We start from the raw sequence: 20,448 nt of genomic DNA, 5'->3' as shown, positions 1-20,448 counted from the left end.
AGTCTCTTTACTCATTCTGTAATGCATCATCCCATGGCTAACTTATTAGACACATTGCTTGCAAGGCTCATAGTGTCGTGTATTACTGAGAGGGCCCAGAGATACCTCTCCGATACAAGGAGTGACAAATCCTAATCTTGATCTATGCCAACTCCACAAACACCATCGGAGAAACTTGTAGAGCATATTTATAATCACCCAGTTACGTTGTGATATTTGATAACACACAAGGTGTTCCTCTTGTATTCGGGAGTTTCATAATACATGGGTCTTGTCCATCACATCATTCTCTAATGATGTGATCCCGTTCATCAAATCACAACACATGTCTATGGCTAGGAAACTTAACCATCTTTGATTAACGAGCTAGTCAAGTAGAGGCATACTAGGGACACTCTGTTTGTCTATGTATCCACACATGTACAAAGTTTCCGGTTAATACAGTTCTAGTATGAATAATAAACATTTATCATGATATAAGTAAATATAGATAACAACTTTATTATTGCCTCTAGGGCATATTTCCTTCAGGCTCCACCCACCAAATAAAAATCTAGCCTTTTCCCAATTTTAAGTCTTGGCGCATTTTTGCAACTTAAGACAAGTCAAGAAATCAACCTACAAATGAAATTCTAAGAGTATAGCACCGGAATGTAAATCATTGCATATGAAGGTAAAGGGGAGGAGTTTGGAGGGAGAAAACGCAATGTAGACAAGGATATTTTTAACATGGTTCTAATAGGTGGTGCTATCATACATCCACGTTGATGGAGACTTCAACCCACGAAGGTTAACGGTTGCGCAAGTCCATGGAGGGCTCCACCCACGAAAGGTCCACGAAGAAGCAACCTTGTCTATCCCACCATGGCCATCGCCCACGAAAGACTTGCCTCACTTGGGTAGATCTTCACGAAGTAGGGAATCTCCTTGCCCTTACAAACTCCTTGATTAAACTCCACAATCTTGAAAGAGGCTCCCAAGTGACACCTAAGCAATCTAGGAGACACCACTCTCCAAAGGGTAACAAATGGTGTGTTAATGATGAACTCCTTGCTCTTGTGCTTCAAATGATAGTCTCCCCAACACTCAACTCTCTCTCACAGATTTGGTGGACAGATGATTTGAATGGAAAGCAACTTGGGGAAGGCTAGAGATCAAGATTCTTGTGGTTGGGTTGGAATGTCTTGGTCTCAACACATGAGTAGGTGGTTCTTTATTAGAAAATGAATGCTGGAAGTGTAGGCATGTTCTGATGGATCTCTCTCAAATGGAGAGGAGGGTGGAGGGGTATATATGGCCTCCACACAAAATCTAACCGTTACACACAATTTACCAAACTCGGTGAGACCGAATAGTGAAATTCGGTGAGACCAATCTAGTTCAAAATGTGAACGTTAGGCTTTCCGGCGGGACCACCAATACCAACTCGGTGAGATCGATGCGCTAGGGCTAGGGCAAAACTTGATCTTGGTTTGACCGATTACTTCAACTCGGTGGGACCGATTTAAGTAATAAGCAAACAGAGAGTTGGCCAGGCAAACTCGGTGGGACAGATCGCTCATTCGTTGGGACTGAAACATTATGAAAAGGAAAAAGAGAGTTTGCATTGCCAACTCGGTGGGACTGATCGCTCATCTCAGTTAGGTAGAAATGTTACGAAGGGAAACATAGAGTTTGAAATCCCATCTCGGTGAGACCGAGATCCCTATCTGTAAGACCGAACTGATTAGGGTTTTTGGCTATGGCTATGTCAAGTGAACTCGGTTGTGCCGGATAGATCAAATCGGTGGGGCCGAGTTTGACTTTAGGCTTAGGACATATGTGGAAATGAGAGAGTGGTTGAGGGCTTTGGAGCATATCAGTAAGCATTTTGAGCAAGCGAGCCATTAAGCAACACATCATCCCCTTTTAATAGTATTGGATTTTCCTATGGACTCAATGTGATCTTGGATCACTAGAATGAAAGTGTAGAGTCTTGAGATTTTGCCAATATGTGTCCTTAGCATTTTGAGGTGTCCACATCTTTTAGCCCATGCCATGCCAATCATTGAACTTTCTGAAATGATTATCTTGAGAGAATATTAGTTCAATGAGCTATATGTTGTTAAGAATTACCAAAACCACCCAGGGATTAGTTGCACTTTCAATCTCCCCCTTTTTGGTAATTGATGACAATATATAGGTCAAAGGTTCGACAAGTGATAATAAGAATGGAATACATCGTCGCAATTTGTGCATTATTTGAAATCTGCTTTTGAATGCAAATGCACAATCGATTAGAATCAGGGGTTACTCTTCCATGTCACATACATCTTGGTGGAGCGCTCAAAATGATAGAACATACATAACATGCACTCATCACCAAGACAAGATGTGAATGATCATACATGAGAGATAGAATATCACCATTCAAGAACAAACATTAAAGTATGATACGATCAAGCACGTGACCATACAAGTATCTCACACACACATAAGTAAAGTATCAACCAAATGAGCAAGCAAATAAAGTAGCCAGAGAGGCAAAAAGAAGCAAAACACACTCTCTCTCGAAGCCTGTGATCTATACACTTTCTCCCCCTTTGGAAACAAGTTACCAAAAAGCTCAAAAATGCATAGTACTATATGACACTCTAAGCAAGATCTCCGGGAGCTCTGGAGTGCTGAGATGGCGTGGAGAGAACAACATCTGCAAAGACTTCGACGGACGTCTGAGGAGCTGGAGGGGTTTCCATTGGAGGGGCAACTCAAGTTGTGGCTGCAGGAGCTGAAGTTGTGGCCCTAGAGTCTGTCACTGGCACTGCTGCAGACCTCTATCTACTAGGCATCAGTGGTAGTCCTGTCACTCTTGTCCTCAAGCTCTTCTTATATCTTCTCCACTAAAGTCTGAATCTCAGTGACTTTGACATCCAAGTCATGAAGCTTTGTCTCAAAAATCCTTTCAAGGCTCTCTTGAGTTCGAGTCAGGGTAGCTGGTCCTTTCTCGATTCTCATAGTGGCCTCAAGTAGATAGCTGAGCTGGTCCTGCTTGGTCTTGAGATTGACTGTAGAGGGATCTGGAATCCTTGAAGCTTTTCCAGCTTGTGCCTTCTCTCTCTTCTCTTGAGCCTCAGCTAAAGTTGGATGTGAAGTATCCATCACAATAGTGTTGTCCTCAAAATCAGTCCTCAAGGGAGGGTGCTCTTTATCCAATAGATATGTGTGTTTTCCCATCTTGGAATTTATGAGCATCTGGATGTGTGGAGCATAGCCAGATGATCTCTTCTGATCTGCCGCAGTTCTCTTGATAGTCTCAACAATCAAACTCATCACTTTAAATTTTTCTGGCACATCAAACATGTGTAGGAAATTGATGGAGTGCCCTCTGATCATCCTGTGATCTCCTGACTTGGGTAACAAAGTGTGCCTGAGGATGGTATTGATTGTTGGCAGCCCTGACAGAAGGTAATACATTGAGCCAAACTTGTGTGTTTCCAAGGCATCATCTGGAATTTCCTTGTACATGTGTCCATGGAGTTATGACCTTTCCTGGGCTTTGCATACACATCACTATCATCCTGATGCTCTTCAGGGGCATTGATAAGCTTGGCCTGCTCAGCAACTATAGACTGGTACCTAGTACCCTCAGTCATCCAGATAATCTTCCCATCTGGGTAAAAGTGTGTTGTGGAGTAAAACTGCATGATCAACTCATCATTCCATTTGGTCAATTTCTGACCCACAAAAGCATCAACTCCATTCATCCTGAAGCTCTCATGCACTCCATGGAAATGATCTTCATTGCTGTAAATGTATTTCCAGTCCAACCATTTCATGTCACACATAATGGGCTTCTTGTCCAAGAGGACTGTCTCATAGAAGTCCTGCTGTTCCTTAGTGTGAAACCTATAGTCCACAACAGTTCTTCTTCTCATAGCATAGGGGTCTGACTGTCTCCACAATCTAAGTCCTACATCTTTTCTTTCCTTCATATTCTCAGCAACTGGATGATTGTCATCATGATCAGGAATCTTTGGTTTAAAGTTTTCTGAGCACTTGGGGCTCTTCTTCTTCTTCCATTTCAGGTGCTAGGGCCTTGTTCTTCTTAGCAGTTGGTATGTTTCTAGTTGACCTCTTGGGTGTTGTAGGCTTAGAAGCTTAAGCAGCAGCCTTGGGGGCAGTCTTGGGCTTTGATGGAGCAGCCCGTGACTTGATGGCATCCCCCATCAACTTCTGTGCTTTGGGTGTTGGTGAAACATCCTCATCCTCTTCCTCATCTGATTGGATCATCATAGATGGCTTTCCAATAACTCTAGCCATGTCTTTTTGACCCTTTCCTTCCTCTTCTTTCCCTCACCAGTAGCCTCTTCTTTAGTTGATTTGGAGAGTTCAAGAGTTGAGGCTCTGGCCTTAGACATTGGCACTCTCTTAGCTGGAGCTTTCTTGTGCAACCCAGGCTTGGTTGAAGCTGCTGTGCCAAATTCTTTCTTGACAACCTTCTTCTTTGAAGTGACCTCCTCATCAACAACAAAGTCTTCATCCTATGATTCTGAGTTTCTCTTTCTCCTTGTCTTGGTTGCAGCTTTTGGCAAGTTGCTTGGGGTGCTTCTGCTACCCTCATCATAGCTGCCAGAGGGATAGTGCCCTCACTCAAGTTAACATGTTCCTCAGATCTATTCTGGCTATCACCCTGGTCTCACATGGCTGAAACTGAAAGCTGGCCCTGTGAATAGATATAGTTGAGATAGAGTGGATGAGCATCACAAAGTGCAAAGATTTTTCAAAATAATTGAGTCAAAAACTTAGTTTTAGTTTTCTACTGAAAGCATTTCGGAGCTACCGATTTGTTGAACTCGGTGACGCCGAAGCAATATTAGAGTCTAAACTAGTGAAATTGGTCAGACCGAGACACAGTTCGATGACTTCGAGATTGCTAGGGTTTCGCTGATAATTGAAATCGGTCACACCAATTTGTAAGTTTTGGTCAGACCGAAAATCACAAGTGCAATGGCCTAGGCCAAATCGGTTAGACCGATTTCTACAACTGGGTCGGTCTAAGATGAATTTGGCGAAAACCTAGCCCTAAATTTTCGAATCAAAACTAATCTAAAGGAAGTTTTTGCTGGATAGAACAAATTCAAACATGGCAAGAATCATGGCATTGTCTTCGTGCCAAGAATCAGAATGAGAAAGCACAAAGGATCAAACTTATACCCTAACTTGGCAATGAGCTCGCTGCGGCGACAATGGTGGCGGAGACCAGTGGCAGGGGGTCGCTGGCGATGAGGAGATGATCCGGAGACCTCTCGAGTTAGCAGAGCTGGACAGGCGCGGGCGAAGAGTTTCGAAGAAATTTCCAAAATTCAACCCGTGGGTATATATATCCAGACCCTGTCGGTGTGACCTAGTGGAACGACTCGGTGGCACCGAGATGCAGAATCACAAGCGGTTACTACAACTCGGTGTGACCGAACTGTTCAAATTGGTTGCACCGAGATTGAAACCTAGATCAACTCAATGAACTTGGTATGACCGAAAGGAATGAATCGGTCAGACCAAATTACACGAAGAGGTTTTGGAAGTTTAAGTCTATGACGAATCGGTGGCTCCGATTGCTCCTCACCCAGAGGTTTCAAATCTGACTTGATCAAACTTTTTGATGTAGCATGAATAGAGTTTGAGACGAGAAAAGCATAGATAGCTAGAGGGAGTTCATAGGCATTCTTGTCCGTCCATTTGGCAAAAGAAAAGACCAAACAATCAAAGCAACAAATGGTTGTCCTCGAATGAAAAAACTATATGCACTCAACATGCTCACACAATAAGATGGCAAATGAAATATGTGGCAAAGCATGCACAAACACTGTAGCATCTATCAAGCAATTGGCGGTGACTAGGTCATCTATATATGAGTATATTGATTGAGGAGTCAAATGAGAACATTTGATTGTAGGTCATACTCATCGTTTAAGCACAAGTGGTTTACCACTTTTACATAAAGCACTGTTCTGTTCACACCATTAGAGTTGCTTTAGCTCAATTCTTAGAGTAAAGCTCCCCTAGATGTGATATCCCCCCTAAGAAGGATGAACTAACCTTGGGTTTTGTCAATTATGACTTCATGTAGGTGTTGAAGATGTAGATGCTCAATGTTGATGTAGATCATTTGAAGCAATCCATTGGAGTGAGTTGCACTTTCAATACCTACATGGGTTAGTCCCACAAGGAACAAACAAGGATATCCATAGACATAGAGTGAAGTACACACAAGATGATGTCCATGAAAGCATTAGGTTACCTTGTCCCTTGAATTACCAACAAGAGGGTTTGTGACTCCTTGAACTATTTGTAGGATGTGAAAGTTGATTGCACTTGTCCTTGCCAATGTGAATATGAGTGAAGTATGTTGGCGGAGTCACCCTCAAGAACTCTCTAGTTCTTCTTATTTGAGATCTACATCATCTTGATGGGAATCCTTGGAGTTTTAGTAGTACTTGATGAAGTAGAACTTGATGTAGTCTTGGGAACCCACTTGACTAAGGCCTTAGGAGCTTCTTCAAATGCATCAATCTCCTCTTGAAGCTTGTCCTTGCTTTTTATCTTGTGGTCTTGTGGTGGAAGATCATCTTGAGCTTGTGTCCCCTTGAAGGAAGTAGGATCATACTTCTCTAGTTGAGGGACAAACTTCGTCTTGGGGTATTGACCTTCTTCCCACTCAACTCCATTGGCATTGAACTTTCGTTCAAAACTAACACCTTGATTCTTTTGGTACCTTCCTTGCTTGCGTACAATTTCCTCAAATTGCTTACTTCTAGCAAGACTGTTGTAAACAACTTTCTCTATAATTCCCTTCAATAAGCTATTTTCTTGCTCAAGCGTAACTTGGCTAAGGGAATCATTAGTGGAATCAAGAGAACTACTAGAAGCAACAACATTGGATTTAACATGATTATTGTTACTACTATAAGAAGAATCTTTCTTACTCTTGTTGCTAGATTTAACTTGTGGCATGTAAGTAGACAAGAGTAAACGCTTGGCAATGTAAGAAGAACTTTTCTTACGAAGATCATCATTGATTGCTTTTAAGAACCCATGCTCTTGCTCTAGATTGAGCTTTTCAAAGCATAACTTCTCATGAGTCTTCAAAAGCTCTCGATGATCTTCTAAGGTAGTTTCATGTGCTAACTTAAGAGTGTTTAGTTCTTTAGTTAGACGCTCAATGTCCTTCTTATCATCGTCATTCGTTTTATCTTGATTAGCATGATTAATAGCAAGTCCATCATAGTTTTTATTACTAGAGTTATCAACAAGTAAATCATCATCGCCTAGCAAATCATGTTCATCACTATTGGAATCAACATACTCGGGGTGTGATACCTTTGGGCCTTTAGCCATGAAGCATCTCCCAATTCCTTCATTTGGTGAGTCAAATATGTCGTAGGAGTTGGATGACACAAGTGCTAGACCGGCAACACCTTCATCTTGAGTATATTCGGAGTCGGAGTGATAACTTCTCTCGGAGTGGTTGTCGGAGTCAGAATCAGATACCCATTCACCAACATGAGCTTGATGTCTTTGTTTTGTATAGCTCCTTGTTGACTTGTCCTTCCTTTCCGAATCCTTGCTTCTGCGAGAGGTTCTTCGTTCATCACGATCATCTCTACCCCTTCTCTCTCTTGGAGGTGATTCTTCTCTTCTACTTCTACTTTTAGGTGAGTCTTCTCTTCTTTTGTAGGGAGCCGTACACTCATTGGAGTAGTGTTTGGGTCTTCCACAATTGTAGCAATTACGTTCACGACTAGAAGATCTTTTGTCATTGTAGGAACTTGACTTGGAACTTCTCTCTTTGCTTCTACTCTTGTAAAACTTGTTGAAGTTCATCACCATTATGCTCAATTCCTCATTAAAGAGTTGTTTCTCACTTGATGATGTAGGAGCATCACATGAGGCTTTATAAGCACCACTAGACTTGTTGTGAAGCTCTTCTTTGTCCTTAAGTGACATCTCATGAGCAACAATTCTACCAATGACTTCCATTGGCTTGAGATCTTTGTAATTGGGCATAATTTGGATCAATGTGCACACGTTGTCATATTTTCCATCCAAGGCTCTGAGGATCTTCTTGATAATGAATCTATTGGTCATCTCTTCACTTCCTAAGCCGGTAATCTCATTTGTGATGAGAGAAAGCATAGAATACATTTCAGTGACACCTTCACCATCCTTCATTTTGAACTTTTCAAGCTAACTTTGAAGCACATCCAATTTGGATTCCTTGACGGAGTCGGTACCTTCGTGCATATCAATCAAAGTATCCCAAATTTCCTTTGCATTCTCAAGACGGCTGATTTTGTTGAATTCTTCGGGGCACAATCCATTGAAGACGATATTGCAAGCTTGAGCATTGTATTGTAACATCTTCAATTCTTCAGTGGTTGCTTCGTGATTTGGTTCCCTCCCATCAAAGAATTCACCTTGCAAACCAATACACACAATAGCCCAAATGGTGGGGTTATGTCCAAGAATATGCATTTTCATCTTATGCTTCCAACTAGCAAAATTAGTATCATCAAAGTAAGGACCTCTACGGTGTTAATTTCCTCGCTAGATGCCATACTCTCCTAGGTTGTGAAACTAAGGCTATGATCACCAAAGCTCTGGAAATCAAGGCAAATGGAGACCAATGCTCTGATACCACTTCTAGGAGCGAAAGTATGTCTAGACGGGGGGGGGGGGGTGATTAGACTACTTGACCAAATAAAAATCTAGCCTTTTCCCAATTTTAAGTCTTGGCGCATTTTAGCAACTTAAGACAAGTCAAGAAATCAACCTACAAACGAAATTCTAAGAGTATAGCACCGGAATGTAAATCATTGCATATGAAGGTAAAGGGGAGGAGTTTGGAGGGAGAAAACGCAATGTAGACACGGATATTTTTAACATGGTTCTAATAGGTGGTGCTATCGTACATCCACGTTGAAGGAGACTTCAACCCACGAAGGTTAACGGTTGCGCAAGTCCACGGAGGGCTCCACCCACGAAAGGTCCACGAAGAAGCAACCTTGTCTATCCCACCATGGCCATCGCCCACGAAAGACTTGCCTCACTTGGGTAGTTCTTCATGAAGTAGGAGATCTCCTTGCCCTTACAAACTCCTTGGTTCAACTCCACAATCTTGACGGAGGCTCCCAAGTGACACCTAACCAATCTAGGAGACACCACTCTCCAAAAGGTAATATGTGGTGTATTGATGATGAACTCCTTGCTCTTGTGCTTGAAATGATAGTCTTCGCAACACTCAACTCTCTCTCAGAGATTTGGATTTGGTGGAAAGATGATTTGAGTGGAAAGCAACTTGGGGAAGGCTAGAGATCAAGATTCTTGTGGTTGGATTGGAATGTCTTGGTCTCAACACATGAGTAGGTGGTTCTCTCTTAGAAAATGAATGCTGGAAGTGCAGGCACATTCTGATGGCTCTCTCTCAAATGGAGAGGAGGGTGGAGCGGTATATATAGCCTCCACACGAAATCTAACCGTTACACACAATTTACCAAACTCGGTGGGACCCGATAGTGAAACTCGGTGAGACCGATCTGGTTCAAAATGTGAACGTTTGGCTTTTCAATGGGACTGGCAATACCAACTCGGTGAGACCAATGTGCTAGGGTTAGGGAAAAACTTGATCTCGGTTTGACTGATTACTTCAACTTGGTGAGACCGATTTCAGTAATAAGCAAACAGATAGTTGGTCAGGCAAACTCGGTGGGACCGAAACGTTACGAAAAGGAAACAGAGAGTTTGCTTTGCCAACTCGATGGGACCGATCGCTCATCTCGGTTAGACCGAAATGTTACACAGGGAAATAGAAAGTTTTCAATCCCATCTCGGTGAGACCGAGATCCCTATTGGTAAGACCGAACTGATTAGGGTTTCTGGCTATGGCTATGTCAAGTGAACTCGGTGGCGCCAGATAGAACAAATCAGTGGGGCTGAGTTTGACTTTAGGTTTAGGACATGTGTGGAAATGAGAGAGTGGTTGGGCTTTGGAGCATATCACTAAGCATTTTGAGCAAGCAAGCCATTAAGCAAGACCTCATTCTCTTTTAATAGTATTGGCTTTTCCTATCGACTCAATGTGATCGTGGATCACTAAAAGGAAAGTGTAGAGTCTTGAGCTTTTGTGAATATGTGTCCTTAGCATTTTGAGGGGTCCACAGCTTTTAGTCCATGCCATGCCAATCATTGAACTTTCTGAAATGATTATCTTGAGAGAATATTAGTTCAATGAGCTATATGTTGTTAAGAATACCAAAGACACCCAGGGATTAGTTGCACTTTCACTCTAGGGTTTCCGGAATTTTAGAGTATTTATAGAACTGAGAGGCAGTGGAGGGGGCGCCTATTGGCCCCACTAACCACTAGGGCGCGCCTAGGGGCCCTAGCACGCCCTGGTGCCTAGTGAGCCCCACAGGGGCCCTCTGGTGCACTTCTTGGTCCTCCTGGGTGTCTTCTGTGCAGAAAAAATCTCCAAAAAGATTCGTTGCATTTGGACTTTGTTTGATATGCATATTCTAAGAAGTAAAAAACAAGAAAAAACAACAACTGGCACTGGGCACTATGTTAATAGGTTAGTCCCAACGAATGATATAAAGTTGATAGTAAATGAATGTAAAACATCCAAGATTTATAATATAACAACATGGAACAATAAAAAATTATAGATACGTTGGAGACTGTTGGTACAACAAACATGTGTGTTTGCTGGCCTGATTTATGCACCGGCGTACGACCGCCCATACATCGAGTACCAAGACATGGTACAAACAAGCCAGAGAAACCGTTCTTTGTGGGATCAAGGAATGCATTAAGAAGACCAAAGTGACAAGTGAATATCCCCATGAAGGCCTTCCTTGCAGGGCAGACGAGCCCGACAGGGTCGAGACTATGCCCAGAGCCAAGTCCAAATCATCACAACAAGGTTCCCCGGGCCGCCAAGACCACAAGACAGGGATCCGGCAGGCTCCGTGATAGAGGCGAACATGTTCCGTCTTTCAATGAGATAGTGGCTATCGTTTTGGAGGAAGTTGGCTTTGACGATCCGACTACGAACGTGTGAGGACGTCCCGCCTTAGCAATCGCTAAACCAACTCCGAGAGGTTATTGACCACTCCGGAGCACGATCAACCTAACCATGAAGGTCTGTTTCCTATAGGAAAATGAAGAACAAGCAAGAAACTAAGATTGCAATCTGGATATTGCGAATATAAGAGGAAAGCTTTATTGATCAAAGGTGGGGTTCTGTGACGCCTTTGTCTGGTCGTTGAACACAAACGAAGTATGCGAAGTTGTAGATATGGCAAACTTTAATCTAAACAAAACCCAAAGTCTAAACGACGCCCTAAGGGCTGTATATATGGAGGAAGGGGGGGGGGATTTCGTGGCCCTTGGCGGAGGGGTCCGAAACCAACCCTAACTCTTGTTTCCCAAGGCATACGGACTCAAAAAATAGCCTATACTTAAGTATTTCAAAAATACATGGGCCTGGCCCAATAATAAGGTGACACAGCACCTAGAATAGCCTTTGGAAAAAATTTATGAAGTGGTATCTGGTATATTTTGTCCAAGGCTTCATGCACTCCTTATGGTGTCTTCAAAGTCCTGAAATCATCACTTGTAACTCCGTTCTTGGTCCCCTTGCGCATGCCATCATCTCCATGCTTAGTCTTGCTCTAGTGTTCATCCCTCTTATCCATGCCAGGCCCTTCATTTGTAAGCAAAACAAATGTATACAATTTAGGCAGCATCATATTCTCATGAACATTAGAATCATTACCAAGAAATGAAAGTACCTGATAATTTAATTGGCGTGTGCGAGCTCTAGTAATTGGTCCAGTATGTATAGCAGCAGGGGCTATGGGTGTAACAATGGTATTGATGTCCTAATCATCCTCCCCTTCTTGAAATGAAGTCGTCCTCGATGGAAGCTCATCTTCCTCACCCAAACAAGGCTTCAAATCTGCAATGTTGAAAGTGGTACTAACCCCAAAATCTGCAGGCAGCTCATGTTTATATGCATTATCATTTATTTTCTCTAACACCTTAAAAGGACCATCAGCACGTGGCATTAGCTTTGATTTGTGCAAATTAGGAAATCTATCCTTACGCAAATGTAACCAAACAAGATCTCCAGGTGCAAACACAACATGTTTTCTACCCTTATCTCCAGCAAGTTTATATTTAGCATTCGTACGCTCAATGTTTTCCCTAGTTAACTCATGCATTTTTTAAATCAATTCAGCATGTTCTTTAGCATCAAAATTAACCTTCTCCGAAGATGGAAGAGGCAACAAATCAATAGGTGCACGAGGTAGGAAACCATACACAATTTCAAAAGGGCACATCTTACTAGTAGAATGCAATGAACGATTATAAGCAAATTCATTATGAGGCAAGCATTCTTCCCACATTTTCTTATTATTCTTCAAAACAGCCATAAGCATAGTAGACAATGTTCTATTGACTACTTCAGTTTGTCCATCAGTTTGGGGGTGACAAGTAGTACTAAAAAGAAGTTTAGTCCCCAACTTAGCCCATAAACATGTCCAAAAGTGGCTAAGAAATTTAGTATCACAATCTGAAACAATAGTATTTGGCACACCATGCAAGCGAATAATTTCACGAAAGAACAAATCAGCAACATTAACAGGATCATCGCTTTTATGACATGGTATAAAGCGTGCCATTTTCGAAAATCTATCCATGACAACAAATTTGCTATCCCTCACCTTCTTTGTTTGAGGTAAACCTAAAACAAAGTCCATAGATATATCCTCCCAAGGAACACTAGGTACATGCAAAGGCATATATAAACCATGAGGATTGAGTAGTGACTTAGATTTTTGATAGGTAGTGAAGCGAGCAACAAAACGCTCAACATCCCGTCTCATGTTTGGCCAAAAGAAATGTGTAGAAAGTATATCCTCCGTCTTCTTCACGCCAAAGTGCCCATTAATCCTCCTCCATGCGCCTCCTGCAAAAACAAAAGACGAATGGAGCTAGCTAGAATGCATAGCTTGTTAGCACAAAACACAAATCCATCGTTTACAGCTTGTTAGCACAAAACACAAATCCATCGTTAACAACGAAGTTGTTCCAAGTTCTCCCTTCCTTACAATTCTGCAATACATCTTTAAATTCAGCATCACGCACATATTGATCTTTGATGGTCTCCAAACCAAATGCTTAAAGTCATGTTGTGAAAGCATAGTATAACGACGAGGCAATGCATCAGCAATAACATTGTGATGCGGAGCATCCTTCCACCATCCCCATGGACTCTACACCAACACATCAACCCCCACGTGGACCTGTCACGAGAGTGAGAGCACGTGTTTTGGAAACCGAGGTGAACTCCTTCCTACTTGACTTGCATACGGATACGAATGGGACTTGGTTGCTACCTCTCCAAAATATGATATGTCTCATTAGGTATGAACAGGAACACCACCATGAGGCTCGGGAGCATCCCCAAGGAGAAGGAGGACCACCCCAAGGCCATGCGAACCAAGATGGAGCGCAACAGCAGCAACACTGGAAGTCCCAGGTGACCCCGTGCGCACGGGCCCCCGAGACCCCGTGCCCACGGACTGCCCAGGAAGGTGGCGCTGGAGCACCCCATGCGCACGGGCGTGTACTGTGCCCACGGGACCCTCGTGCGCATGGGCCCAACTTACCCCGTGCGCACAGGCCTCCCAGGATGGCCGGCTGAGATTGAATTTCACCCTCCTCTTCATCTCCTTCGACCCCAAGGCTATATAAGTCATACCTAGAACCATGTTTAGGGTTAGCAAAGTATATGTGAGACATTTGTGAGCTTTGCTCCTTGTATCCCCTCCTCTTGGAGATCTAGACCCCTCTTGGGAAGAATCCTTGGGATTATCAAGCCCTCCTCTTGGAGAAGATCAAGATCAAGACCTCACCTAGTGGGAAGAACTTACACTACAAAAAAAAGACACATCCGTGACATTTTGGGCCGAACAATTTTTTTTCTGTCATACATATGACACTTCTCTGACGATAATTGTGACAAAACCCGGTATCATCATAGATGTGGTGGGCTCCTACTTCTATGACAAAAAATCATGACAGAAAATGGGCTTTTCGTCCTGGGCGGGCCGGACGTGCAGCTGCATGACATTCTTTGGGCCGTCCATGACGGAAAAAACCATGGTAGAAGCGAGGGGAGGAAAATTTCGGGGAGTTCCCGGTTACGGTGGGAGGTCGGGGGCTGAGCGATGCGCGTTTATCTCATACATGTACGTGCATGTGTGCGAGGCGTTGGCTCTAACTGAACCCGAGCGAGGCGTTGGGCTCTAACTGAACCCGAGCGATTGCGCTACAGGCTATGAATTACTGAACCCGAGCGATCGATCGATGGCTGTTAACTGAACCCAATCGAGCGATTCCTTCGCTACTGCTGCTAACTGAAGCCGATCGATTGGATGAACAGTGAGCGTTGCCCGGGGGGTTGGATGAACAGTGAGCGGTGGCGTTGCCTCTGGATGAACATGACCTCGTGGTGCGGAGGGCTGGATGAACAGTAGACTGTGGAGGGGTGCCCGTGGAGGGGTGGTTGAACAGGACCCCGTGGTGTGGAGGGCTGGATGAACAGTAGACGATGGAGGGGTGCCCGTGGAGGGGTGATTGAACAGTAGCCGGTGGAGTAGCGCGCGGCCGAGGCTGGATGAACAGGAGCCCGTGGAGGCTGGAGGAGGTCGATGGTAGCCCATGGAGGCTGGAGGAGGTCGACGGTGGAGATGAATGGTATCTCGCGGAGTCCCGTTTTGCGATACGCCACACCCCTCCCGATGAACAGGACCCCCATTTCGACCGTATGAGGTCCGTTTCATCCATTTTGCGGTATGCCACACCCCTCCCGATCAACAGGACCCCCTTTCGACCGTAGGAGGTCCGTTTCGTCCGTTTTGCGGTACGCCACACCCCTCCCGATCAACAGGACCCCTGTTTCGACCGTAGGAGGTCCGTTTCCTTCGTTTTGCGATACGCCACAGCCCTCCCGATCAACAGGACCCCGTTCCGAACATAGGAGGTTCGTTTCCTCCATTTTGCGGTACGCCAGGCCTCGTTTCCATCGCCTGTTCCGTCCAAGCCCTCCCGATGAACACAACCACGCATTCCATTCTGACCCAGCCGGTTGGCTCCCATGCGTTCCGTTGCCTCCCGATGAACATGAGACATCCCGTTGCCTCCCTGTGATAGCCTGGGTTTTTCCCTTTCTTATTTGCTTGTTTTTTTCATTTGAAAGTTTTTAAAACTTGGAGTTTCTGAATCTTTTCATCTGGACTTAAACACTTGGGCATCCTTGGCTTTCACCCAAGTGCTTCACTTCCCTCCTAAATCATCATTTCAGTTCTGACCCACCCAAAAATAATCTTTGGATTCATTTTCTTTCCAAAAACCCTAAGCCAGATATGTTTGCTTCAAAGCAACCCCAATTTTTATGGATCAGAAAAATCTGAGATAATTCACAAATATTCTATGAACCCTAGTGCACCTTCCCGAGCAAAAATATTTCATCACTTTTTGAAATATTTTTGCTACATAAAATCTTTTCTATTCTGGACAGAAATGGTAGTTTCTATAGCAACTATAATTTTACTTGCTCCATTTGACCGGAACTTTCTTGTGCATCTTTACCTTAGTAACTTATCACGAGCCTCCAAAGCACAGCTTCAAACTCCAAGCCATTTGACCACAGTAACATCACCAAGTTATTGACCAGAAACTTACTTGGTGTGTGAAAACTTCTCTACTGCACCTGGATCTAAACCAAATCATGGTAACACTCAAAACTACCATGAACAACATGCTAGACATTTAGTTTTTGCTTCGATTGACCTGATGTCATAGTTCACGCGGTGACCGCGTTCGTCTAGGCGTGCTCGCATGCAACCGACGCGCTCTGCGACGCGCCCGAGCCTCTGTTGCTCGCGTGCTCGCTTCCCCGCCTGCCCAACCATGCCAACTCTCGCCACCATCATCGTCTCAACGTTCTTAACTCCTCCCTGGCGCTCACCGACACCGGAGCTCGCCGTAGTGAGCACGGGCAAGGTCCGGCCAGCCCAACAGCGCGGAGCGCACTATGCTTGTCGCCATGCTCTTGATCCTATGCTTGTCTCCGCCTGCCCACAGTGGCCGCGTGACCTTCGTCGCCTTCTCCCCCTCTCACTGACGCCGCTCGTCATCGGGCGCCAGGGACAGGTGTCCACCGGCGGACCCCGGAGCACCCTCGCCACTCGCCTATAAATGGAGCCCTCCCCAGCCTCCTCGAGCACCATCCAGCACTCACACACACCCCACGATCGAGTAGGAAGCTGGAGCCCGGCCGGGCAGGCCTTGGGCCGCCGTTCGCGAGCTTGAGCTCGCCGCCGATCCCCTCTAGTCGCCGTAGTAGCTCCAGCCCCTCCCAGGCCTAGACGACCCCTCCAGGGCCTTCGCCTCTCTCCGGTGAGGCCGTCTCGCCCGCTTGGAGCCCCTGGAGTGGCCTCTGCTCGCTGTCTGCCTCAACTCCGGCGACCTCCATGTTCTGCCTCCGCTTGCGAGGTTGATTCTGACACCGTCCGACCGCCCCTAGCTATGCAACGGGTACGGGCAGGTGTGCCTCAACCCCCTTTTGCCATCCCTCCCTCTCGTTTGGGCCAAGGAGCCGTCGTCACCGGCGAGAGCTCCGGCGAAGCCGCGGCCCCTCTGTTTCCTTCTCCCTCTTCCCCCACATGACTAGCGGGGCCCGCTAGTCAGCCACTCTATACGCGTGCGAAGCGGTACCAGTGGTGGCGCCCCTAGGCTTTACGCCTTCGATGTCACCCCCAGTCTATTTCTTTTATTCAAATTCATTTGAATTTACAGAACACTTCAAACAGTTATTACTTTTCAACCATAAGTCCGAATGAATTGATTCTTTTTGCATTGTGTTCTTTGATAAGAAATCTAGCAGCTCACCAAAGATGAGATTTTTCTGAGCTGTCTAGAATTTCTGGTGATTTTCAGAAGTGTTCTTGATATTTTCTTTTTGTGGTTAAAACTATTTTCAGAAGGTGAAGCTTGTCTTGAGGATCACCAGGAGGCTTGTGAACCTCATCTGCACTAAGGCAAGCCACAGCAACATTTTCATGGTGTCACTTCAATATTTGTGATTTTCTTACATGAATGAAATGATTAATCCATGCATTTAAATGATTATGGAGTTATTTATATTCTGTTAAACATTGGTTAGTTGTTATGCTTGATCTACAGAATGGGTGAAACTAGTTTAGTGGATGAAGCAAGATAAGATTTATTTGAGGTGATGTTAGAAATAGTTTTGTTACACATGTTAGCAATTATTTAAAGCTATGTTTTTGCCCTCTTAGATTGATAAAAATTTGTTAGAAAATGTCCTGTTAAATACTTGTTTAATCATATTACTTGACTTACAAAATGTTTGGACCCAACTTAGTGATAAAGAAAGTAAGAGTTGTTGATAGTGAAATCTTTTTGACAAGCAGAAGAGAAATTTATTAGAGTTACTTTCTTGCGTAAGAAATCAATAAAACTTGTTGCAAAATATTTTGGTGAATTTGTTATTTGAGCAAGTAGAGTAATTTGAGTTGTTGACGTTATGCTTGGTGTGTATAAGGATGACATCAGTCATTTTTATCACTATATGATGCATGTGTTGTTTTGCATTTCATGGCATGCTATGACACCGGTCATTTTTAGTTCAAGGTTAAACCTGAATATAACTCAACTTGAATATACCGTTGACTGGGTCATGGTGCCGCTGAATCGAGTTTCTTTCCAGTGCAACCACATTTGGCTTTGTGGGAAGGCCTTGATTCGGTCCATTGACACGGCCTCTGGTCGGTGCCTCCATCTAGGGAAGGTTATGTCATGCTTGCCCTCGCCCGATAAACATACATAATCTTGTGTGCTCGTTGATGAGATTATGGTACCGATTCCCGGAGTCGGAGTGTCACCGAGTGGGAGTATTTTGACCACGACGGTGGTCGGGGTGTCTTTGGTAGACACGGGGCCGCCCAGGATCAGCCCGTTGGGGATTTGGGTCGGAGTGGCCGGGAGAGTGTTGTGGCAATGGAGGGGTTTTGACGGAATGTCATTGGTCCACCCGAATGGGAGTGCGAGGCCATGGGTTCAGTGGTGTGGGTACGGTGTGCTACCTCTGTAGAGTGTGTAATCTATCGATAGCCGAGTCCACGGTTATGGACACCTCGTAGTAAGTCCCACCATTAGTCAACGTTTAATAAAAATTACACACTAAGCTATGAACTTTTCATTATTGATGGATAACAGAAAGGCCATCGAGGCATTTGGGACCAAATGATGGTCGTGGTTGTGATCGCCGTAAGGATCACGAGTTGTTCTTGAGAAAGACCACTTTGGTGGTGTGTTTGTAATCTGACCACTTTGGTGGTGTGTTTGTGATCTAGAGATGATCACCGCTGGTAAGCTGTCCCAAGGAATGTTCGAGCATGATCACATCATGTTGACATATAGTGTTGCATTTTTAATAATTGGTTAAATATCATGATATTGTTTGTCATTATGATTATGCCTGTTGTGAGCTTGCAAGTACATTCAATGTACTGACCTGGCGTGTCATGCCAGATTTCAGGAAAGTATCGTTGGAGAGGAGCGATGTTCGAGTCTAGATCATGTCCACATTGGTGTCCCTGTGATATGGAGCTTCCTCCACGACGTTATTCCGCTGCCACGTAGTTGTTTGGATCGAGGCCCCTTTATGTTCACTAAATAATGTACATATTGTTTGGCCGCATCGAGTGTGCCGCTTGGCCTCGACAACTATTGTAATGTAACTCTGTTCCGCTAGCATCAATAAAGCGGTTGTTATTCTATACCAAGATGTTGTGTGTTGCCAGAAGACATGGTCTCTAGGCTGGCAATGCATGGTAAACCAGTCGCTCCGAGCCGGGGTGCCACAACGCTTGGTATCAGAGCCGCGCTGACTATAGGCCACGCTAGACTACGACGCGCCAGATACGAGTTTTAGTTGAGTACCGATAGTAATTTGGGCTAATTATTGAGTTGCATGCATTCGGTTTATATATTTATGCTAACCTGCTAATGGTTGTGGGTGTAGATGGCTCCTATGCCATATCCGTGCCAGTTGCAGCTGATGATGTACACGCCACGGCACCTCCTTCGCAACGTGTGGCATCGGCTATACCCTCTCGGAGACGACCCAGTCTATCGTGTTGTAACACCCACGATGCGGCTATATCTACCACGTGTCGGAGCACGACTTAGAGGCATAACCGCATTGTAGGCAATGTCACAAGAGGGGTAATCTTTACACATCCCATGTACTATATAAGAAAGAGGTACAGAGTTGGCTTACAATCTCCACTTCACACAATACATGAATATAGCAATACAACAACCAGATACAATCAAGGTCCGACTACAGAACCAAAATAAAAGAAGAAGACCCCTAATGCTACAGATCCCCGATCGTCCCAACTGGGCTCCACTACTGATCAACTGGAAACAGACCAACAAAGCGAACACGATCTTCATCGAGCTCCTCCTTGAGCTCAGGTGCGTCACCTGCACGGTATCATCGACACCTGCAAACTAGTTTTGAAGTAATCTGTGAGTCACGGGGACTCAGCAATCTCACACCCTCGCGATCAAGACTATTTAAGCTTATGGGTAGGGAAAAGGTATGAGGTGGAGCTGCAGCAAGCACTAGCATATATGGTGGCTAACATACGCAAAAGAGAGCGAGGAGAGAAAGCAAAGCACGGTCGAGAATCTACGATCAAGAAGTGGTCCTAGAACAACCTACGTCAAGCATAACTCCAACACCGTGTTCACTTCCTGGACCCCGCTGAGAAGAGACCATCACGGCTACCCACGCGGTTGATGTATTTTTAATTAGGATTAGTTTCAGGTTCTCTACAACCGGACATTAACAAATTCCCATCTGCCCATAACCGTGGGTATGGCTTTCGAAAGTTCAAATCCCTGCAGGGGTGTCCCAACTTAGCCCATCACAAGCTCTCACGGTCAACGAAGGATATTCCTTCTCCCAAGACAATCCGATCAGACTCGGAATCCCGGTTACAAGACATCTCGACAATGGTAAAACTAAACCAGCAAAGCCGCCCAAATGTGCCGACAAATCCCGATAGGAGCTGCACATATCTCGTTCTCAGCGAACACTCAGATGAGACATCCTACGAGTAAAACCAATCCTCAAGTTGCCCCGAGGTGGCCCCACAGTCTACTCGGTTCGGACCAACACTTAGAGAAGCAATGGCCCGGGGGGGTTAAATAAAGATGACCCTTGAGTCTGCAGAACCCAAGGGAAAGAAAAGGCTAGGTGGAAAATGGTAAAACCAATGTTGGGCCTTGCTGGAGGAGTTTTAC

The sequence above is a fragment of the Triticum aestivum genome, chromosome 7A, assembly GCF_018294505.1.
Source record: "Triticum aestivum cultivar Chinese Spring chromosome 7A, IWGSC CS RefSeq v2.1, whole genome shotgun sequence".
Taxonomy (NCBI): domain Eukaryota; kingdom Viridiplantae; phylum Streptophyta; class Magnoliopsida; order Poales; family Poaceae; genus Triticum; species Triticum aestivum.
The sequence above is the reverse complement of the archived record's forward strand: the minus strand, read 5'-3'. Positions refer to the sequence as shown.